Source organism: Thermobia domestica, chromosome 1, assembly GCF_964235325.1.
Source record: "Thermobia domestica chromosome 1, izTheDome1.hap1.1, whole genome shotgun sequence".
NCBI lineage: Eukaryota > Metazoa > Arthropoda > Insecta > Zygentoma > Lepismatidae > Thermobia > Thermobia domestica.
The window spans coordinates 254537700-254562840 of record NC_137454.1 but is presented as its reverse complement, the minus strand read 5'-3'; the positions used below and the strand labels follow the sequence as shown (position 1 = coordinate 254562840).

General features: G+C 36.1%; 1 protein-coding gene across 1 annotated transcript in view; it reads left to right on the top strand.

Annotated features, from left to right (window-relative positions):
* The first annotated feature begins 12637 nt into the window (after positions 1-12637).
* Positions 12638-25141, top strand: part of LOC145667523 (glutathione S-transferase-like) — a 37650-nt gene continuing 25146 nt past the window's right edge. The window contains exon 1 of the mRNA XM_081735004.1: positions 12638-12776. The gene's annotated coding sequence lies outside the window, so the exon portion shown is untranslated. The remainder of the gene's footprint in view (positions 12777-25141) is intronic.

Genomic DNA, 25141 nt, shown 5'->3' with positions numbered 1-25141 from the left:
ATGAGGCTATGAGGCTATGAGGCACCGTTCAAACCCCGCACTGCAGGTCACATGAGTAGTAAGGCCTATGTAAATCTCTAAATCGGGCTTATTATTTGAAATTTAATTTCGACACAGATTTACATAGTGATTGATTTGTTCTTTGATATATCTAAATTTTAATGAGTCTCATTGATTTTTAAAGCCTCTACCGCATTTATTCCACTCATGGAGCCCATGCTGACAGTTGCACTTTGCAGATATGACAGAAGACAACTGTCCCAATAAAAGAGGGAGATTGCACTTTGGCTTTCATTTCCTCTCCAATACTTTTAGCGTGCCTTCCAACGGAGCCCTATACAAAGTGGCATCCCATCGTCTAGAGCCACTGGCCAATGTAAAACTTTCTCCACACACCATTCCAAAATTTCATCATTTCCAGGGTGCGCTAGTGACTCTAGTTCGCCGAACCAAGGAAGTGACATAGAATATGACAACTTTAAACAACCTAGTGGTTCATCTCAGCCTATACTTTTTTTCATGAAATGGCCTTAATAATTTGGTTCGGGGTGTTGAAGCTGTCGAAGATGTCAACAGAAATTCTTCGTTCTAGGCTTCATGAAAGGAACCTTCTAGCGTCTGGAATAACTTCTACTTAATACAGACGTAGAGAAAGACAATTTTCACCTATTTTGTACAAGAAGAATCTCTTGTGTACTGTTGCGATATGTTGAATTTGCTTAATTTTGAAGCTACAGTGAATCCAGCTGACAGAGATACCTGGGTAGCATTCAAAAATCTAACTGAAAACATGTATTAAATCTCAACCTCCTACGACAATTTTAACTCACTATAATTTTGAGTAATTTCGACCAGGCAACCGTGATGTGAGGCATACAAAGAATGAAATTAACTCACAAGACCGGAGGGTTTGCTTGTAAACAAACTCGAATTCAGCAGCCATGTTCTTTCAACACAAATAAAATAGGTACTGTTCACAGAGTACTTTTTCTTTTTAACTTATACGCACTTCTGATGCTTTTATCTTAGAATATCGATTTTAGGTCATTTGAAGTGTGGTATTTTGATCTAGAATAATGTGATACAGGGCCTTTTTGAGTGAATCCCCTGAGTCGTGACTTTTATGACACTCGAACTTTTCGACCGGGCTCTTTTGACCAGAGTTGTTTTGACGCCTCTTTTGAGCCGGACCCTTCTGTTGCAAAGAACTTTCGATGCATAGGGTCGTATAGACGTATAGCTCTTTTGCCCTGGGCCCTTCTGACTCGAGAGTGTTTTGACCTTAGCCCTTTAGATACAGGGCCATTTCGACCAGAGCCCTTTGGACACTCGGAGTATTCTGTTCTCGCCCATTACCCTGGCTCTTCTGACATGGAATCTGCATTTCTTACGACTATTCTAACAATTAGAGAAATATTCCATAAACATATGCTTATTAAGTTGAAAATGCGGGAGATTGAAATACGTTTCGAAAGGCTTTAAAAATATTTTGATTCAAATGCAAAACTTAGAAAATTTCCTCACAAACTTCGACATTTATACTTTGCCTTTAACATATATATACAATTAATCACTTATTATAGACGCCTAAATTGTAACAATGCCGAAGGGTGTAAATAGGTTATACTGGGTGTTACGGAAAACGGCTTCCGGCACGAAACGAAAAGAGATTTTTCTGATAGAAACGATCCAAGTTTTGGAATTGAAACTCATATTTTTAACATATAGTTTCTGACTGTTCAGCATCGATTTTCTCACAAAAATGGGCACAGATTCAGAACCGAGTTTTTTTTTTTTTTCGAGAATATCGGATCTAGTTCTTAAACTGGAACTCTTCTTCTCACAAAAGTTGGAAGTCTTTAGAACGGCTTGGTCTATCCTTCTGTTCGTTTGTCGACAGGTATCAGAGCAATAACGGTAAGAGATATCCGGAAGTTGTTTCTTGAAGTCGATTCAGCGTCTCAAGAATAGGTTCCATCTCCTGTGTTAACTCTCTATTCAAACCAGAAGTAGTTCAAACTAGCCATTTCCTATCGCTATAGAAAAAAATGATAACCGATAGAAAGAAACTGTTTTTTGCAAATGGTTCAGCATATGAAGACAAAATGACATGACTATCCACACACTCTACCAAAACCAAAATGGTTCAAATTTACTATTATTGCAGTTTTTATCATTGATTTCATAGAGTAAAAATGGTCAGATACATCGAGATGCGGTTTCTTTCAATTGATTCAGCTTTCTAGGAATAGATTCTATTTAATCCATTAACCCTCTGTTCAAACCAGAAAAGCTTCAAATTAACAATTTACGATTTTAACCTTTATCGCCATAGAACAAATAAGGTAGTAGCCAAATGATTTTCTGCAATCTATTCAGGGTCTCACCGTACACAACACTCTACCAAAACCGAAAGGGGCTCAAAATGTCTGGTTTAAATACTGATTTTCACAAAGTGGAAACGATAAGAGGTATATAGAGATGTGATTTTTGCAATCGATTCCGTTTGTGAGAAATAGGTTTTATCTTTTCCGTTAACTCCATATTCAAACCGGAAATGGTTCAAATTTACTATTTCCGGTTTCAATATTTACCGCCATAGAACAAGAACAATAAGGTATAGCACGTCCCTCATGATACAGATTATTCTCAGTCAATGTCCCAACTAGTTTTATACCTGTTTCCAATAACATCTAAAAACTTTTTTTTTGCTCCCCCTACTATTTCTAACTCTCTCTGAATTGTTTCCCCGTTTGCCCCAGCTAATTCACTATATTTTTCTCCACACCCACATGTCAAAACTACCAGCCCTCTTTAATCGCTTTTGCATATGGTCTATGTTTTGCCCTAAAAAGTACAAGTACTCACTTTGAACGTTAGCAGCTAATTTAGCATATGAGGTGGAAGAGTTGCTTTGGAAAGATCATATCCTCGTATCAAATGTATCGAAACTCTATTTTTAAAAACATTTTTTCTGTACACTTAGTTATTTATTTATTTATCTTTACTTTCAGTTAGTTGTAGCTTAAAGAATTGAGAAGCAATGGAAAACCCTTTAAATATGTAATATTGTATACTTTGGCAATGTTAATTTATTAATCTTATCGATGTATGAAAATATTGATAAATGTGAGTTATAGAGCATATTAAAATATAGCTGATTAGTTTAACGGCAGTTTTTTTTTAATGGGAAGAAACAATGGCAATAATACAGACAGTATACCAGATATGGATCTGAGAAAGGTCGCAGTTCTTACCTTGCTAATTGTAGGAAGTACCATGGCCTTTCTCACAAATGATGTTACGGTTCTTGAAACTTCAGCATAAATACTGAATAAATTGTATGAAGCAGCCTTTTTATGCTGAATTCAATAATCATAATATTACAAAAGCATGTCCCTATATCTACATAATAGACAATGTATTATCAACTTAAGTACTTTCTTCCCATTCGTCATAATACCTGTAGATGCATTTACAATAAATCACGTTTATAGAAAGTAATCATTACAGGATATTATTCACTATGTACAAAGATTTTACACCCACACATCTACTATTATTGATATGATTTTGGAAACGAGCAAAAACATTAGTCAGTTTCCCATCTCTTTACACAAGGAAATGCTCTTTATGACTTCTTAGTTTGCTAAATTTTCATACGTGCAATAAATATATAAAATTATCCTTCACATACCATAACATTTGATGAACAATTGCAGGAAGTAGATAAGAACAAATCCTTTATTGTTCATGAAACTAAAAGATATTACAAAAAAGGAGATAAAGATGATTTCAATCAATTCTTTAAAAATTATCTGAATTACTGGAAAACACGATTCATTTCTACGAATTTTGTAACAGACCTTGTATAGACCTATGAATGGGATCAGTAAGTATTTTGCACCTACGTAACGATAACAAACCACGTTTTTTTTTTTTTTTTTTTATGTATGCTGCAATGTAAGTTTAGAGGCCAGGAAACGTGAAATATAAGCACTAAAACATCAAAGATAGGTTTCTGAGCTGTGCAAGTGGTGTTTCAATCGTTGCGAAAATGTTATATTTACAAGGTAAGATACTGCTATAGTAATTACACTCAGGTATGGCATACAGAAAGAGAGGGTCCCGAGTTTTAACCCCTCCAACAAGATATTATGGAAAAATAAACATCCATATTAAGATATGCACACAAAAATGGCGGATGTCCTGAAACGACATCACTTTGGATACTTGAAGTGCATCTCTGTTGATGAAGTAATGTGTAAACTACTGTACAATGTCGAAGGGGGTATTGGTGGCTCATGGTAGAGTGCTTACCTCTAGTAAGTGGGGTCCCTGGTTCGATTGGAGGCCAAGTAAGTTTGTGATAGACAACATCGTGTCCGCCTGTTTTCTCGAGGTACTCCCGTTTCTTCCCACTTTTCATCCCACCAATTCTTCCATCATCATTCACTTGCTTTAATCATCGTCTCCCTTAACCTAAAGGGTATAATCGTGGGATGTTAAACTAAAATATTTTATTTCATTTTTTCAACATCTAAGCATACGCTTGTTACCCAGGTTGAATTCGTATTCAATTCAATACTATTCAGCTTGGATGTCGATATTGAAACAATCAGCATGTTCTGATTAAGGCACCTAGTTTTGTAACTTACGTATTCTTACAATCCGTGTAACGTGGGTTCCTGTCACCACGGCATGGCGCGTCCTCAGGTTGCGGATCGAGGAGAAGGCCTCTAGATATAGAGGTTAGCTGCGAATATACTGAATAAGCAGTCGCGGACAGACGACTAGGAGTGGTCCTCCAGCTCGGAGGTTTGGAACATTCTACTTTTATCTTCAATGGTGATTATCATTAACATTGCTGCAACACAAGGAAAGACAAAAGAGAGAAACACTACATCACATTTGATAGACAAATATATTATGGTATGAGGGTAAAATGACACACTTAAACGTTTCTTTCGACGTGCAAAGGTACTTTTTGATCCTAGCAGAACATTGCTACAACATGAATAGGCAGAATGTTCTGGGGTGTCGTAAGTCATGGGGTATCGTAACTCCAAAGTTATCTGCTATAGCCACTGAGTGTCTGTGTTGTGCAACACATTCTACAATAATCCATGACTAGATGCATTCGATAGGCCAAAGACCAGATGAACGCGTGGACTAAGAAAGCAGTGGAATATGTCCATCCAAGAATGGTCGGGTGTTGTATGCTACATGAGGTAGCGCACTTTCCTGTTGGAAAATAGCCTTTTCTTTTTTTAAAAAAAATGCAGAAGTGGGATTATAATCAAGGGCGGATCTAGGATATTTTATACCCTAGGCGAAAAACATGTCTGCGCCCCCAAATCTCCTTCTCCTCCAAATCCAAACCAAAGTGAATCCTTGTCGTCCTTGACATTCTCAACACATCATCAGATTGTTACCATTTGATACGGCATTAAATAAAATAAAACTTACTCCCAATGCCTCTCTCTATGGTATTAATGAGTAATCTATAAGCCAATTATATTTTAAAACATTTTTATTGCTGAGGCATTCGGAATGAAATTTTACAAATATAACTGCAGGGAAACAGGAAATTAAAGTTCCATTTTAATGTAAACCATGTCGATGTCCATTGTAAATATAAAACAAAAGATGGTTGTAATTCTTTCTAAAAAGGTTCCAAAGAAAACGTGATTAGTGACTGCAATATGTCCAAAAATTTAATTTTTGCCAGTTAAGGAAATCAAAAGTTTAAGAGGTGTACTACTGTATAAACAGCTTCGTGTTTTGACCAATTTATACGTTAATAATTAGTCTAAACTAGTTCCTTAATTCTAAACTAGTTTCTAAATAATTAGTCTAGTTTCTTAGTTCATTTTTAGTTATTTTGACTTTCTATTCTGTGTGTAAAACTATTCTGTCAAAAGCTGAGTAGCTTAAAAAATATCCACGTCAGTTGTTATCCGATTGTATGAATTTGCTGCTCTGTGAAAGAAGGGCCTTTGAATAATTGACAGTCTAGGGCGGGAAAGGTGGAAGAGGTATGTATTTAGTGCTACATGGGTAGGAATATAAAGGAAATTCTTGAAGTAGGGCTTCAGACCTTCAGTTTCCATTACTACCTTTTGTATAAACTTTAGGTCAGTGACATTTCTCCGAGCATCCGGGGTTCGGATATTCAGATAATGCAGGAGATCTTCTTTAGTCACAGAATGAACAGTGGGAACACGGAAACTTATTATGGCCAAATAGATGTTTCCCACTCCACATAGGTGAGCAGAAATCGATCTTGGGTGATCCCACTTTTCATTAACTTCCTCTTCCTAAATCTGTAGGGCGTTGGCGCACTACGTTTTGGCTAATGTTCATAAACCGCACGTTAAAAAATAAAAGCCTGCCATTCCGCCCCTAAATGTTTCCCCCCCTAGGCAGCCGTCTAGGTTGTCTATATGGACGAGCCAACCCTGATTATAATATGATCCAACATCTCAGCGATGTATTGATGACAGCTAATATCCTGTTATTGCGTATTAAACAAACGTAAGAATGCAGCCAATAAAATTCTTGGTAGGCAATACGATTTACTACCGCACGCTGCACTTAATTGCACTGCCATATTTAAATTATCTGAATTCACACCGAATGCACATAAATATGAAGGTTTTGGACATTTTTGATATCTATAGCGTTTTCGCGTAATTCTTCGAGAATTAATTTCACTGTTTTTCGTACTAATTAATGATGCATCTATATTCTAAATAGCAAGAATATTACAAGATACAGTATCACAATGTTAATATATATTACGTTATAATTTGGAGTTGAAGATGTATTAGTTAAATTCACTTCAAATCTTAATCCTCTCTGTGTTCATGATAACACAATGGAATGAAGGAATGTACTGTAGTGCCAAATTTGATTCAATGTTAGTAAAGTCACCATGAAAAGTAAATATTGCGTTCTTTTGTCAATAACTTTGGAAATTATGTGAAAATTTGACTGTAGCACAGAGTGTAATTATCTAAGTTTACAAAAAGACTGTGCGACCGAAGACCGTGTTTTGATATTTTATTACTATTGTGTCAATGTAAAAGTCCATGCCGTTCTTCATTGATTTGGCAACATTGCATTCTGAAGTATTCTTTCCTTGTCATTCAATTGCTTTTCTCCAGTTTGGAGTTTGATTGTAGCGAACAGGAGTTTGTATATTATTTACTGCTCGTTTTGGTCATTTTCAAGACTAATCAGTATGGAGTGCCAATTAGAGTAAAATGAACACTTCTGACGCATTTTACTCTTCGAGTTTAATCGAAGATCTACTGTTGCAAAAACCACGAGAAGAATTTGTGGTATGTACCGGAATGAAGCACTTGCTGAGAAGACAGCACGGAAATTGTTTTCTCGTTTTTTTAGAAGGAAAATTCGACTTGTCCAATGAACCACGTTCTGGAAACCGCCTAAATCAGTTGGTTCACAATAATGAAACATCAATGCTGCTGTGTATACTGAACAGTTGAGCGAATGAATGAGTGAGTGATTATTAATTTATGACGTAGTGTATCAATATCTTGTTATTGTGTATTGTACTATATTGTTTTGTAGTGTACTAAAATGTATATACTAAATAATAAATAAACACGTTAATAGTACTTAATATCATAGCATTGTAAAAACGTATGAACTTATGCATCAACCCAATAATTTTAACACTAATTATCATTAATATATGAATTTTATATGTAAATTTTTATCGCTAGCAATAGAGTATTTAAACAAAATTTTTCATCTCCCCACTGGTTTAATGGATACTGCGTGCGCCGTGGGTGCACGAGATCAGTGTTCGTAATTTTGTAGTAGTGCTGAGAAGGGACACTAAACTCCAACCAAACAAACAAATAATCTTCCTTCTTATCTATGTACTTGTATCTAAGTCTTATCTTTTAAACAGGTGTTTGACTTCAAACTCATACTGGAAGAAATGAGGACGCTAAGATACCTAGATAAAGAATCATTTACCTACAAAACAACAAAAGTGACCATGTTAAGCCTACCGCTCACTGGCAACTTTCTGTCGGGCAACTATTATGTTACCCCAGCTAAATGCATTTGTGTTATATGGGAGTCTACTCACTGAGGTCACGGCGACAGAAAAGTTGCCGAGGTGTCGCCAAGCTGCGCAACAGCTCAACGACGGGACAGTTGCGAAACAACTAAAAACGCACTGAGTCTTATGGAAGATCTCTCACTGCACACTGAAAGCTAATATGTCGTCCTGTGTCCAATCCTGGCAAATTGAGATATTAAATGCCCGACAACTTTTCTGTTGGCGTCGCCACTGAGCAGGCCCGTATTTATATATTGTGCGCCCCTGTGCTCTAAATAATTTGCCGCCCCTCCACGCAAACTTAAGTTTCAAACAAGGAAACAAGCCGTAATTTTGCGAACATACCAGCTCTTGTTGAGTAACAGTTTAGGTATGACAAGTTACAAATGTTACAACGTACCGGTAACTTCAAATGACCTCATTCTCATCAATGATGATTATGATGTGATGTTCTGCCCGAAAGTAGGTGTTTGGCACGAAGGTCCCTGGGCAAGATGAATCTATAGTAGTTTGCCTTTGCCTTCCATGGGATGATGATGACATACTAAGGACGGGACCTACAGCTTAACTTGGGATCCGAACTACTTGTGTCCCCTCTGGCGACTCTTTGATTACAAGGCATCGAGCTTAGCCACTCATCCATTAGGGACTCATTCTCTTAATACTGGCATGTAATTTATTCATGTAGGTTTTAATTTACTGTCCAGAGAAAATAAATTCTGTTCATTCTTAATCTGTCTGTCTGTCTGTGGCGCTTTTCAATTCGGAAACCATAATAGATAGAAATATGAAATTTTAATGTTTTAAAGCTCTCAGAGAAATGATCAAAATGACCTGTTCCAGGTCCCTAGGTCACAGCTGAGCTGAGATATGGGGGTGCAAAGTCCCCATAAGAATAACATTGGGACATTTTTAAAATAATCGAAAACGAACAGTATTAGAGTTGAATTCACAGTTTTTGGGGTGGCTGAGATGAATGGTGACAGTTTTAATCCAATTCAACTTCAAGGTCATAATCCACTCCACGGGGAGGGAGCGAGATTTTAAAAGTAACACTGTTCAACAACGAAAATGTAAATTGAACAAAATCAGCTAATTCTTATTGATTTTGTGGCGCTGATCACGAATTTGAAAGTTATTTTCGAATATTAGCTCTACTTTTTGTTTTACAGGCATGTCTAATAATAACGCTTTAAAAATAAATATATTCGCTTCGTTTGGGGTAAAATGTTACACTGATCCGGCAACACTGGAGAAACTATATGAACGCTTGGTTTCATTGTGTTCCTTATCTCAGTAGTGTTCTGCTATTGTTAGAAAAGACAGGTTTAGTGCAGTTATCAGTGTTTTGGGTGTGACGTTTGTGTAGTGCAGGACATAAAAATACAACTACAAGTACGCAAAAATACTGGTATTTCGAATGTATATTTTTAAATAGTTGTCGGGACTATTTCAAGTGACATTTTGAGGATTTCAATAAACAAAAATGCCGTGAAATTGTGTAAACAGTGCGGATAGCTTCTGCTATGTGTGTGGGGAAGTGACATTTTCCTCACAAAAGCAGACTATAACACCACTAATAAGAAAAGCCTATCAATATTACTTTGGTTGTAAAATTGGAGACCAAGATAAATCTTGGGCACCCCACATTGTGTGTAACACTTGTGCTAGCAATCTAAGAAATTGGATTAATGGGAAGGGGCGCTCAATGCCTTTTGCAGTGCCCATGATTTGGAGGGAGCCAAGCGACTACATCAGAGACTGTTATTTTTGTATGGTTCCTTCCGTCAAGAAGGGAATTTCCACGAAGAAGAAGCGGGCCTTGATCTATCCTAACATTCCTTCTGCAATACGCCCACATGGAGAAGGACTACCTGTTCCTTACCCACCTAAAGAATACGATCTTTTTTCTGGTGATGATCAAGAAGTTGAAGCTCCTGAATCAAGTACTTCGAAGGACCCTACGTTTGTTGTAGAAGAACCTCCATGTGAACCACATAGACTTACTCAAGAGGAACTAAGTGATCTAATCAGAGACTTGGACCTCTCGAAAAGCAAAGCCGAAATTTTAGCGTCACGCTTAAAGCAATGAAATTTATTGTAGGAAAAAGTAAATATTTCAGTGTATCGGAATAGGGAGAAGATGTTCACTTCATTTTTTACTATGGAAGACACACTTGTGGCATGTACAGATGTAAATGGTCTCATGAGGGCACTTAAAATTAATTACGAACCTACGGAGTGGAGGCTCTTTATAGATTCGTCCAAGGTGAGTTTAAAGGGAGTGCTTTTACATGTTGGAAATGAACTTCCTTCAATTCCTGTAGATTACGCAGTTCATATGAAGGAATCTTATGAAAACTTGAAACGTTTACTTCAAGCCATTAAATATTACGATTTTCAGTGGTTCATTTGTGGTGACCTTAAAGTAATAGCACTGTTGCTAGGTATGCAGTTAGGGTATACAAAGTATTGTTGCTTTATATGTGAATGGGACAGTAGAGATCGTGGATCTCATTACCTAGCAACTGCTGTTGGACTATTGCAAGGGATGCTCCAGATGTAACCTACAAAAGGCAAGCCAAGCGAAGACGCTCAAAATAAAATAAACATAATCCTGTACAAGGGATCACTTGAAACTTTTGTCTACATTGCAGTGTAGTTCTTGCACAAAAGGTATTTGTACATATTTTTCATGTTTTGATGTAATACTGATTTTTATTACGGAATTGTTAATATTTAACTTGACCACGGTTACTTTATTTTCTGTATCGCTGTGAAACTGGTATTTGCGCAATTTTGAAAAAGGAAGTACAAGGGTATAGAAAGCTATAGGTTATGGTACTTCTTAACTCCCCAGCTTATCACATCACAGTGAAATAGATAAAAAAAAAGTGAAATGTAGGTTTTTACAAGGATTTTGCTTAAATGTTCTATAAATATTAATACATTTGTATATATACAGCTACTGTTGTACAAGGGCGTTTTTTTTCACAACCTGAGCTAAGAAAATTCTTCTATTATCATTTCCTTTCATATTATGCTTAAATAAATGTAAAAATCTCAATTTCAAAGAATTTACATACTTTCGATCAAAATTTGTTGAACAGTGAATCGAAAGCGAGAGATATTAGTGTTGAATTCATAGTTTTCGAGGTTGCTGAGGTCGAAAGGTATCAGTTTTCATGATGTTCAAGTTCATCCTCACCCCTTGGGGTAGAGTGGGGGAGGATGTCTTTTTAAAAATAATCAGATAAGCTAGATAATTAATAACTACGGTAATCAAACCGAATTAAACACATTAACATATTTTATCGCGCTTGCGCGGGACTCTGTGGGTTGCTACTTTTAAATGTTACTTCATTGTGAAACTTTAAAACAATTCAAAATTTTGCTGCCCCCTAAATTCTGCCGCCCTGTGCTCGAGCACAGAATAGCACTTACCTAAATACGGGCCTGCCAGTGAATGAGGGTGTGGCAACAAAAATGTTTTGTCTAAGTGAAGTTGCTGACTGTAGGCGACAGCAACGAGATAGTTGTGCAACTGTTTTGTCGCCAGTGAGCAGTAGGCCTTATGCATCTAGAAGCAGCTGCCCTAGATCTGGTTTCCTGCCCTAGGTTTCTGATCAGCAGGCAATGAAACAACAAAAGTTGAGAGTTATTTTATTCTTCTTTCTTTTTAACACTTTGTAACACAAATCCGATCGTTGTGTGTTCTAAATTTCCTGCAAGCTTCCTGCAAGCAATAGCATTCAAGGATATGACGAAAATGAAAGACATCTAAATCGATCTGAACTACAAAACGATCTCGGTACATAGAATATGAATGGGAAACCCGAATGGATCCAACCTATTGATACACTCAACGAAATTAGATATACAAGCAACAAAGAGTAGAATCGACAGCTGCATTTTTTTTTTGTTACCTTCAATGGGCAAGCTTTTTTTTTCTCTTTCTTTTCTCCTATCGGTTTACTGAACTCCCGAAATAGATAACAGAAAGATGTTCTAAAGTTGTTTCTAAGAAATTAAGATGAGATAGGTTTCCAACATGCAGACACGAATTTAACATTAACAACGGCTTTTACAGAAGTATCGCGAAGTGAGGTATGTGGCCAACTTAAAAGTTAGTTTACTATGTATGTTACAGTGTTAGGTATATTTTTTTTACTGTATACTAATTTAAAATTTGATACATAAAACGTTCTTTTTTGAAAATCAGGTTATAAATTTTCCGAATATGTGTTAATTTGACAAAATTGAGGGATTTCTTATCCTAATCCCTACACTATACTGACGGTCCTATCGCTCATGCTAAAAGGAAGTTCAGTCTCGTACTTTGCATTGTATAAGAAAGGAATTAAACTCTAGATTTCCCCCTGTGCATGTTTTGTAATATACATGTATACTTAATATTTTGTGAAGTTTTGTTTTCTTCACCTTGGATAAAAAAACTAACTAAAAGGTTAAAAGAAAATCAAGTCAATCTTCCGGCAGCAAAGGAAGTCAACAGGATACGGAAGTTGATGTGATTTGGGTCTTTAGTCATTCACCTGGTTCTAGTGTTCGTTTCATACAATAAGTCTCCTTACTCATTTGTGTAAAACAACCAAACAACAGTGCTGCAACATACATTTTACTTTGCGTACTTTGCATTGCTACATTTCAACTCTAGGTAAGTGTATCCACTCTCTCATCATTTTCATAGGATTAAGAAAGTTGTGAAAACGTTTTAATTACACTAATAAAATAGACTATATTTCACAAGAAATTCTGAATACAGTTTGAAAAAATGACAAATTGGATAATGTTGAATTGAAAGTTCTGTGTTCGCTATATCACGTCTGCGGGAAGTCTAGCACTGGAACAGTGAAACAGCCAGAAACTCATCAAGGAGGGCTCCTGCGAGTGCTATAGGGGCTATAGCCCCCCCTTGACGCTCAGATATACACTGGATAAAATGGGTTTCAATTCTACTTTCTTTACACTGGATAAAGCGCAAACTATGATTTAGCCCCTCCCTTGATCATATTATGAATCCGCGTCTGGATATACCGTATATCTTTGTTGTGTGTGTGTCAAGAAATTTTCGGTCACAGGACTGTAATATATATCGGTCACAGGCTACTATACAGGGAAAGAGCTGAAAAAGAATAAGAATACAGCATATAACTAATTTGCTGGAATCTTATGTAGGGCTAAAGATAGGTCTTCTGAAAAGTGATTTTTTTTTTAAATATAGCTCTACGATATTTTTTGTGACAAATTAGTAATATCGAGATCACAAGGTAACATAGTGCATGTAAGCAGAAGCCATTTTCAATGTCACTGCACAAAGAGGGGACTGGGCTAGGTCAATTCCCCTGGGTACTCCATTGCTTTAGAGAATACTTAATGAATAGGCTCGATTCTTATCAAAAATTTCAACAGCGCTTCAGAAATCGCTCATTTATAAAACTTTGGAAATCTACATCCGCATGACCAACCTGCGAGAACACTTTTGATTACGTCGTAGTTTCCACATTATAAAACACTACGGTGACGATCCTATTCACTAACAACACAAAAGAGTGTCAATTCTATACCATAATTTAAGGATTGTTCATGAAGAGATATATACAGTAGAAGGGTACAAGTATGGTGAATCTCTGTCAGTGGTAGATCGTTGACCTCTGGTGCCAAGGGTAGAAAATTTGATCCTAGATCATGTTAGCTCATAGTAGATAACATTTGTGACTATGTTGTAGGAATTCTCCTGTTTTCTCCTGTGTTCTTGTTTCGCTAATTCTTTCATTATCATTCATTTGCAATTAGATATCATCCATTTTCTTTAACCGTGGGTACCTTCTTATTGTAAGATGTAAAATTTCGTTTCATTTTTTTTAGTCTTATATTGATCATCTATTGGTTACATTACATTGACTACAGCAGTGGTTCTCAACCGATGTGTCGCCACACACTGATGTATCATCCAGTCCCCTAAGATTTGTCGCGGAATTTTAGCATTTAAAAATCATGAAGAATTTTAATCGAGACAGACTGTAGCAGTTAACGTCTCTAGCGGTAGCAATAATGCTTAGTGCTATATAGAGTAATTATAAAAACTAATAGGTTTCACTATTATAAAACTTTATTATTATTATTATTATTATTATTATTATTATTATTATTATTATTATTATTATTATTATTATTATTATTATTATTATTATTATTATTATTATTATTTATAATAAAAAATTCAAACAAATGTGTCACGATATCCTGATGTTCAACAAAGTATGTTGTAAGTCAAAAAAGGTTGAGAACCACTGTTCGACGAACTCCAACATCCAGCAATCGTCTTGACTAATACTCTTCTGGGAGAAGAACATCCACAGAGAACCAGTGAAGAAGCATCCAGTAAACGCTCTGGCACTTGCTGGGAAGTTTCTTCACTGAAGACCAGACTGGGATTGCTTGCCGAAGTTTCCAGTGCTTGCCGAGGTTTGTTCTTTGGTCGGCTTTCATACAGTACGTTTTGTGACTTGGTGGATTGTCAATGTTAATCCAAGAAAATGAAATTTTTGAATTCCCTCCCCTCCAGCGGGAAATCCCTTGAAATCATCACTGTGCGGAACACATTGAACGGTATGGAAATCCAGGGAAAGATCATACAAGCTGCTTGTCGTCTACAATTCATGATGAAGTTATTGTACTACTTGCTGATAGAGTGAAACAAAATAATCGTTAATAAAATAAAATAAATGAAAATATTTCTCCATAATCGCTGATTCAACTCTCGATATTTCGCATATTGATCAGTCAGCTTTTGTGTTAAAATACGTGAATAAAAAATGTAAACCTGTTGAATGTTTTCTTTCTTTTCTGTCAAATCAAGGACACAGATCTGAACATCTAGCCGAAGCAATAATGAATATTTTAAGTAGACATACTATCAGTGTTTCTTCCAGACACGTTTTCTTGGGGGAACTGCCCTCCCAGAGCTCTGAGAGTGCTCCCTCCGAAGAATAATACGTCTATAATATAATAGTATCAGCAGTGCCCTCCGGAATACTAAGTGTGCTTCCCCGAAACATTGTTTCTGAAAGAAACACTGGATAATATTGATATTACTAATTGCAAAGGTCAGTGGGCGCGTCACAGATCTGCAGACTCGAATTAAAACAATAAATTCTAAGGCATATTATATACCCTGTGCAGTTTATTCTTTGAGTTTAGTTGGAAGTAGTGAAGCAGGCAGTCATCGCATAGCGTGTTCATTTTTCACTCTGATCCAAAATATTTAGAACTTTTTTTTTTCAGTTCTACAAAACGCTGAAACCTCTTTGCTTCTTTCATTTATCCAGAAAGCAAAACAATTAAATATTTATCACAAATTTGGTGGTCAGTAAGAGAACAGGCTTGTATAAGTATATGTATAGACTCGGATCATGTATGTAATGCAAGTCACCCATGTAAACGATAATCCTTTTGAGAAACCACTAATGAGAAATGAGGCCTTATGCCACTTGAATCACCTGAACAAGCTGGAGACAGCTTTATTGATATGTATCAGTTTAACGTCCCACGATTATGTCCTCTTAGGCTAAGGGAAGGGAGACAGTGATTTAGGCTAAGGGAGACAATGATTAAGGCAAATGAACGATGATGGAAGAACTGGTGGAATGAGGGAGTGGGAGAAAACGGGAGTATCACAAGAAAACCCATGGACACAATGTTGTCCACTATAAACTTACTTGGCAGGGGATCGAACCAGGGACCTCACACACCAGAGGTAAGCATCTGCCACTGAGCCACGTACCCTCTGACAGCCGTATTGATTATTATCTGGAAAGACATACTGTAGATTCCAGAGTGTCAACGGGAAATTACAATAGTACATGATTTATTTGATTGATTGATTCACTTGGAAAGTTTATAACTTCTCTTCCTGACTTGCAGGGCCGGATTTCCCAATAGGCCCGGGCCTATGGGCGCAAGCTCCCAGGGGGGCGCACGGCCGAGAGAAAAAGAAATTAAAAATATCTAGAAATAAAAATAAATAGCCATAACTTAACATATTTTTTGAATTGATTAAAAAATCTGGCTAATTAAGCATTCTGATTTTGAAGTTCATTGGGACAAATAATTGTTGGTAAAGTTCACCAATCTTTTGTTAATACATTAACGGTATTTTGTTATGCCCAGAACCAAGTAAATTCCTCAAAAAACTTGCAATGCTAAAATTGCATGTGAAGTGGTGTTTAAGCAATTAACATATAGGTCTGATATAATTTGTTAATAAAAGTTTTTTTTAGGAAAGTAACTTTAACCAGACTAGGGGGCGGAATAAATTATTGGGCCTAGGGGCGTCGAAATGCTAAATCCGGCCCTGCTGACTTGTTCGACTCTTATGAACAAAAATCCACCAAGAAAACTGATATGGATTACGAGTGTAGTAATAAAAGGCTTAGAAAACTTCTCTTACTTCATGGGCTTATTATCGTTAGAGCCGATGAAGTAAAAAGACAATGAGGTTGTTCTGACACAAAGATAAAAATTTATAGCTGAGGTACTTCTCGATATTCTTGATAAACTATATGTTGAATTAATTGGACGAACGGAATAATGTGTGATAACTTCATGTTTTTTCAGTAAGTTTCTACAAAGCTCTTGTGGTGTTACTGCTGAGCGAACAACCAACCTTGAGGCTACATATGAGAACGATCTGGAACCGAACTTCCCAAATGAATGTGTAAATTTTGCGGAACTTTTAAAGGTTAGACGACAGAGGAATCAATTAATGTATCTACTAAAAGAAAAGATGCAATCTGTGTTGCCAAATGTGCTTCCTTTTGAATATTTTTGTGTTAGGTTGTGTTCAGCTGAGCGTTCGTTTTCGGCTCTCAAAGGGCTGAAGTATTATCTCTGTTCAGCCATGTGTAGTAAAAGACGAACGAGTTATCTATTCCTCACATCGAAATAGACATTTCGACTGATACATTTAATCTCTACTCTAATCTCTCTATTAAAACTGAAAGTTTTAGAAAATCAACCACTTCCAAGTTTAATGGTGATCGTTATAGTGTAAAGATGTTAATAGGTAGAAGAAACTGTTTCCTGTAATCAATTAAGAGTCCCAAGAGAACCCTTAATTCCATCTCTGTTCTATCCTCTCTACTGAAACCGAAAGTAGTAAAAATATACTACCACTCCTGGTTTCAATATTAATTAAGAAAATATCAGGACATACAAACCGAACTTCTTCACGTGATGCACACGTGACGTTGCTACTTGTTTCATATGTTTTGTATTGTTTCTGCACTCTGAAGTAATAAGTAAGAATTCATCCGTACTATTAGTTTGTTTAAGATTGACGTCATAAAACATCCTGTTTATGAGGATAATTTGGCAGTTCCTTCCTTTCGTTTTCATTTTGTCCTGTTAGAAAAAAAACATTATCTTGAATTATTCATAAACTGCGTAAGGAAATGCTGTAGCTTATCGTATTTGACGTAACTGGACGGTCCAACTCTATATTCTCTGGAGTGAAAAACTCCGATTATTTTCCCTGTGGTTTCTCTTTATCATACATAGGCAGATAGCTTTTTGATAGAGATTATTTATTGTTTTACGACTTCCGCTAGAAGTCATAAGGAAATATCGAATACTCGAAGAGAGACAAAATTTCATCTACTTTTATAAATTAGTTGCTAAGTTATAAGAGCGTTTCAAGAAAAAATGGTTTACGCTTTGTGAATTTTCTTCCAATTCATTGTGAACATTTGCACAGTCAGATAAAAAACTAATAATGTCGTTCATTCATTTCATAAACACTGTCCCACACGAAAAACTATTCTCCACAAAAATGGTTTATTTCCTATGCTATGTATTTTCTATGATGTTGATGTATCTTACAATTTACATTTTTCGGGTGATTTCTCTGGACGTCATAATAGTGGGCCTTGCGGGAAAAAAAAAGAGTACTCCATTCCATGAAACCTTTGACATTTTCCTATTTCATTCCTTTATTTCCAGCTGTTTATGATTTACAACCATTGATCGTTTATTTGTATCTGTAAGAGCTCATAATTAATGGCTGCCATCACGTAAACGATGTCCCATACAAAAAACTTCTTTTCCCTACAAAAATTGTTTGGTTTTCCATGATCTTTACAATGAGTTAAAAAAAATACATAGGCCTATTTTATTATTTAAAATTTTCTGAGCTCGTAGCGGACACTGTGAGACTAGTGATGAGCAAATGCAAGACCAAGACCAAGACCCGGATGGTCTTGGTCTTGGTCTTGGTCTTGGTCTTAGTCTTAATCTTGCACTCCTTGGTCTTGGTCTTGGTCTTGCATCGGGATTCCTAGTCTTGGTCTTGATCTTGCATGCAAGACTCTTGCAAAAACTGCAAGACCAAGACTCTTGCACTCATCACTATGTGGGACAAACAGAGAGCTTTATGCGATGCACTCTTGTGACGTTTCCTCTAATCATTTCATCTCCAATCGGCTGTGGTTTATAAGGAGTAGACGTTTTATCTCATACAGCCGGTATATCCATATATACAAGATAAACCATTTATCCTGTAATGCCCTTGCAACTTTTGAACTATTGATAATTTGATAATAATCTATGAAATATTGTAATACGAAATATCAACAGCCGGGCATTATTTGACATACTCTGCAATACAGCAAGTCTAACAGTGTTCCCAGCCAACATAAACTTGTATTGTTTTACGTAGTACTACATCAGGTTATTACATAATTCAACCTACATGTTAAATGAAAACTTATAATACCACACTTATTATTCAGTGTTTCAAGCTAAGGACGCTACAATATCACTAACATGCGTAATCATACAAATTTCGTATGTCTCTACAACACTAATAACGCAAGTGAGAGGACGTGTCAATGCACATAGAAAGTACAATGAACCTTTGTGTACAGCACTATGACTATGGTATAACATACTCATGACAAGTAAGATCAAAATTACAATGGATTAAAAATTTGACTTTCTTTAAACGGGTTCATTTCCGAAAATGTTTAGTTAAGTATCATATCCCTTCTTCTTATATACAAGCTCAATTCTAGATTCAATTTACATGGCAAATTGCTTGGTCTTCTGGAAACCTATCTCAGTAATAGGACACGAGTTTCAGTTTCAGGTTATTTCTCTGATTTTATTCCCGTAAGTTCTGGAGTTCCTCAAGGCAGTGTTCTGGGTCCACTTCTATTCCTATTATACATGGACGATCTGCCTTCTTTGTGCACAAACAGCTCTACTAATATTCTATTCGCTGATGATTGCAAACTCTACAGACAAGTTCAATCCGAGTACGATGCGCTTGCTCTTCAACATGATGCTTCAATTCTTCTCAACTGGTGTAACTCTTGAAAACTTAGCTTAAACATGTAAAAATGTGTTTCTCTTACGATTTCTCTAAAAAAAAAAGGAACCTATAAAACACATTTACAAAATTGGTCATAAGAACATAAATCCTGTCTCCTCTTTCAGAGATCTTGGTGTTATCATTGACAGTAAGCTTACTTTTGTGGATCATATAAGCACAATATCTTGTACTGCTATGAGAAAACTGGGACTCCTTTATCGCTTCACTGACATAAAAAATCCTAATTCCTTAAGCTTGTTCTATAAGTCATATGTTGCTCCCACTATTGAGTACTGTTCTCCTATCTGATCTATGCCCTGCCTTACTCATTAAAAAAAAAAAAAAAACTAAATTCCGTAATTATTTTTCTTTTTAGCCATTGTATCCTACCGAGAACCTCACCTCCGAACACTTCCAAAAAATTATGTTTTAACATTTCTCAATATCAAACCTCCCCTACTGAGAAACAAAATTTCTAACCTAATATGTTTGCATAAAAAATTGTAAATGGCCACGTATCATGTGAACAGTTGTTAAGTCAGATCAATTTTCGCGTACCTGCTAGAACAACAAGGTCTAGTGATCTCTTTTACACTCGAGCGGCGGAAGATAATATTGTCCAAAGGTCCCATCAAAACCGAATTGTCAGTATCTATAATCAGTTACCAGAAACTGTAGACGTTTTCTCAAGTGAGTACACTTTCAGATCATCTCTAAATAAGCTATTTTTGTAATGTTGCTGTTGTGTTGTACCATCTTGACCTCAAATTGTTAAATTGTTATTGAATTGTTATGTTATCAAATTGTTAAAGTGTTTTAGTGTAAAATTGCCTACTGCTGTATCTGAAACCTGTTATAAATAAATAAATAAATATCCAGTTACATAGATGGTTTTCAATAAGTCTGAAGATCATAATGTCGTTTACAGCAATTTGATATTTCAACATGGAAATATGAAAAAAAAAAAATGAGTCGAGATTGCTAAACTCATCCAGGGCCAAAGAGAACCACTTTCAGTGTCGATTTTGGCCAGACAATTGAGTAATATACCGTTTTTTTTATTTATTTTTTTTATTTTTATTTATTTATTTATTTATTTATTTATTTATTTTTTGTAATACTATCTACTCTTCGAGCCACAGTGTTTGCTGACAAACTGATATTTTTAAATAAATTAACTTTTCGCGGCACATTTCTTCTACTGCTGCAATTATGCAATCCTTGGTTAATTCACCGTCAGATAGTTTCGCTACTGAATGAGATACGCGGAAACTAGCACGAGTTGCTGCTTCTTGTTCAGCATTCACTTTCTTAAACAAAAACTGCTGAGATTTCTTGTAAATTTGGAGTAATTCTGAGAATGTTTACTCTCATAATGACGTTTTATATTGTATTGTTTGAGGATTGATATTGTTTTATTACAAATTACACACATTGCCACATTCTTACTACTTGACTAAATTACGAAATATTGATATTCTCATTGTTGTTTAATTGTTCTGTACTCACTATCCGTTTTTCGATGCTTTTCATATTTATACAAATTCACAGAAAAGGTACCGTACGTAACGTCCAATCAAAATAATGCTAATTAATATAATTGCAAGCCAGGATTCTGAATAAATAGAACTGCTTTTATCTACTCACAATTAAACACACTGTATTTCCATTAAAAATTATAATCGCAAAACACATTAGTCGCATCATAACACATCACGCACTCAGTGAGTTCGTACGATGACTAACAAAACAAAAACTTTTAGGCAAAATTCGACTTCAATCATCAACATAATCTTCAAGACTGCTACATTCATTACAACTCTTCTCTGACATTCCGATCCTTACGTTGTAGAACGATTTATCGTTGGCCTGAAAATAGGTTTCAGTTTCGGCAATCACTTCTTTATTGTAGCCAAATCTCTTTCCCTGAAGCATTCGTTTTAGGGGTTGTGAGCGGTCCCGGGTTCGATTCCCGGTGGGGACACTCGGTAGAAAAAATGTAACACGCTTTTTCAGGCTAGCCACCCTGAATGAGGTTTTCCTCATTCACACCAGGCAAATGCCGGGGTGATAGCTAACTTATAGGTCCCAGGCCGCTTCCTTCCTTCCCCAATACTTTCTTCCTTTCCTTTCCCCGGATTGTGTGCTCGCAGAGGGACGTCATCCCTCAAATTGTGAAGGGCTAAATGGATGCCGAAAGCCCAAAAATCTAATTCCTAAACCTCATTTAGGGGTTGTCCACATATTACGTAACGCGTCAACGGGGGGAAGGTGGTTCGGCCTTGCGTTACGAAGTGTGACAAGTGGGGAGAAGGAGGTTTACGTCTTCGTTACGTAACGCATGTGTTTTTGCTGTCAGTTTTATTTTTATTCTCAGGTTTATATGCAATCTTTTAACAAATAATTTTATTCAGTTCTTTTCTTTCTTATAAATAAAATATTGTTTTGGGAAATTGCGAACATATAGCCTATATAAATTGAATCATGCAGAAGAGATTCAAAGACACTACTAGACATCAGCATGGCTGGTGACGAACACTTCGTGTATTACAATACAATAAAAATTCGTTTGTGGCTATCGCGGAATTGAATTTATGGCACACTATTTTCTGGAGTTAATTGTTAATGATCGTAACCACCACTTAAAAATCCCCTGACGCTCCCACTCATATCGCTATTTCTGAAACTCTTATTGAAAACTTTTGATTTGAATCATTACCCACTCTATTCTTCTAAGGGCTTTCCATATATGTGAAACAGAAGAAACTCTTTTTCATGAAATAATATTTTCTGCGACGGAATGATCCACGATTTGTAGAGCAAAATAAGATATTAAAAACCTAATTCGTTGGTATTCATCTCATATTATTATTATTATTACTATTATTATTATTACTATTATTATTATTATTATTATTATTATTATTATTATTATTATTATTATTATTATTATTATTATTATTATTATTATTATTATTATTATTATTATTATTATTATTATTGGATTTGCATATTTTTGGAGAAATTGAGTTTATTCGCATTCTGGCACTGATTTAGGTCAAGAAGAATTTGAAAATTATTAAACTGAAGTCCAAATTTCAAAGAAGAAGATTGGAAGCCTGTTCACAAACGATATGTTCCTGCTCTTTCACATGTGCAGTCACAACAAATAGCGCTTGTAACCCACGCTTTCTTATTAGCACGCCAAAACACTGGCAGGTCGTCCTTGTTTTGATTTTTTAAAGCCCGAGGATTTAACGATCTGTAAAGCATCAGTGGTTTAATGACACAATTTCCAGATGCATTAGAACATAGCAGCAGTGTAACTCTATCCTTTGCTGCCTTAAATCCAGGAGCAGGCTTTTCGCTTTTAGAAATGAATGTTTTATTTGACATTCTCTTCCAAAACAGTGCAGTTTCGTCTGCATTAAATACTTCCTCAGGTTTGTACCCTCCATCACCTACTAAGTTTGCAAATTCTTCTGGATATCGTTCTGCTGCAGCAGTGTCTGCAGATGCAGCTTCTCCAACGATTTTAATGTTATGCAATGATTGTCTCACCTTAAATTTATTGAACCAACCTTCCGATGCTTGAAATCCTCCATCTGTACATACACCACTACAACTACCATCAGGTTCTTTAAAATGAGCGTAAAGATGCTTTGCCTTCTCCCGGAGCATTGGACCACTCAGGGGCACCTTTTTTTGGTTGCGGTCTTCGATCCATGACAACGCCACTTCCATTTTTTCTATTGCTGGATCACGAAAAATTTTCGCTGACAGTGAAGTTGAAGCTACAGACGACCTTATTTTATCTTCGGATTTTTTTTATCGATCGTACAGTTGATTCGTTGACATTGAATGAGCGTGATAAGGATGCAAACGACTCTCCAAGGCGTAAACGATCAAGCATTTCTATTTTCACTTTAAGCAGTAACACAGATTTTTTTCGTGTTGAAACTCGTTTCTATTTTTTTTTTTTTTTTTTAGTTGACATTATTGTATAAATTAGAAAGTCAGCGGTAGATACGTGTTACTCGATCACAATTTTTGTAACGAATGGAAAGACGAAACAATAAAACACGCAAAGCGGCTCTTACCAAAGGACTGAACGTCTAATAATGTGGCGGCATTTAATTATGTACTTTATTCATTGAGTGATAAGGTTGTTTTCATTCTGTTTGTTTACATTCTCAAAAACACCGATCGCTGCGAAGGCGGCTTATGTCAAAGTCGGCGATATCAATTAACAACATACTTTAGGCAAAGTTGTAATAAGATCTATTTTACATTTTATTAGTTCATTTGACGGCGTTTACAAAGGATATTGGGTTGGATACCTATTGGAATCCTTTTTAGTATTATGTATGTACGTACTGATTAGATCCGCGAATAAAGAAATCTTTAGCCGCGAATATAGGAATTGGGTCGCATTTTTTTAATCTGCGAATAGTGAAAACGCGAATGAAGGAAGCGCGAATAAGGAGCTTTTACTATACTATCATTTTCTGACAGATTGATTTGTCGGGGAAAAGCACCACAAATATATTCAGAACACAAGCATTGTGTAATAAAAAGTACTACCATTAAAATAGTGTTTATTGTACCTAGGTAATGACCCCAAAAATAAACAAACTTGGCGAAAAATGAAAAATGAAAAAGTGTTACGTAACAAAGATGGGAGGCGCTTGGCTTTGCGTTACGAAGTATGACAAAGTGGAGTGAGGGGCTAAAAATTGGTCACAAATAGCGTTACGTAATATGTTGATGGCCCCTTATCGCCCTTTCACATTATCCGGCGATTTGCCGGATCCGCCTCCGGCGATTTGCCGGACAAGGTAGAAAGACATTGCAAGCAATGAAGCTCTTCACATATGTGCGGCGGTCGCCGGACATTTTTCCGGCGAGCAAAAACAGCCGGATCTCCCTGCTAGAATCCGGGGCGGCAGATCGTCGTGTATAGCCAAGCGGGACATTACAAGCAATGAAGCTCTTTACATATACGCGGCAAACTGCCGGATGGGTGTTGGGGGAGGAATCAAGTGTTGCCAGGAAAGAGTAAAGAGTGGCTGCGATAATATGGATGCGTGTGTTTTATGTATATACAGTATATATGTGTGTGTGTTGAGTGTGTTTGTGTATGTGGTTATGTTCTAGCCCAGTACACCTGGAATAATTTTAACCAAACTTGTTACATACAATATATGGGAAAAGATGACTTGTGAAAATAATCGAAAACGACCGATACTACCGGAGTATCGAATCCATAAGTCGTTGATTAAAGAGTCTAAATCAATATAAATTATTTTTTCTATGTAATAGAAGATTGGGAGAAATAAATGTCCGGGTAGCACTGGACAAATGAGCTTGTAATTCTATAAATTTGTGGTGCCCCAAAATTGAAATATACACTATCAAATATTTCAGCAATATTATATATTTAGTAATAACACCTTTATGTACTTTCGCAAAGCAAGAGAAAATTCAGGATGTGATCTTTGATAAATATACCGTACCTTATATATTTTATAATTATCTTTAACACTTCTATGGTTGTAATTTCTTGAATAGTCCTTTGAATACAGGGACTGGAGCGGTGCTTTAAAGAGACTTGAGTCAATAGTCGGAACGCTTAAAATAAAAGAATAAAC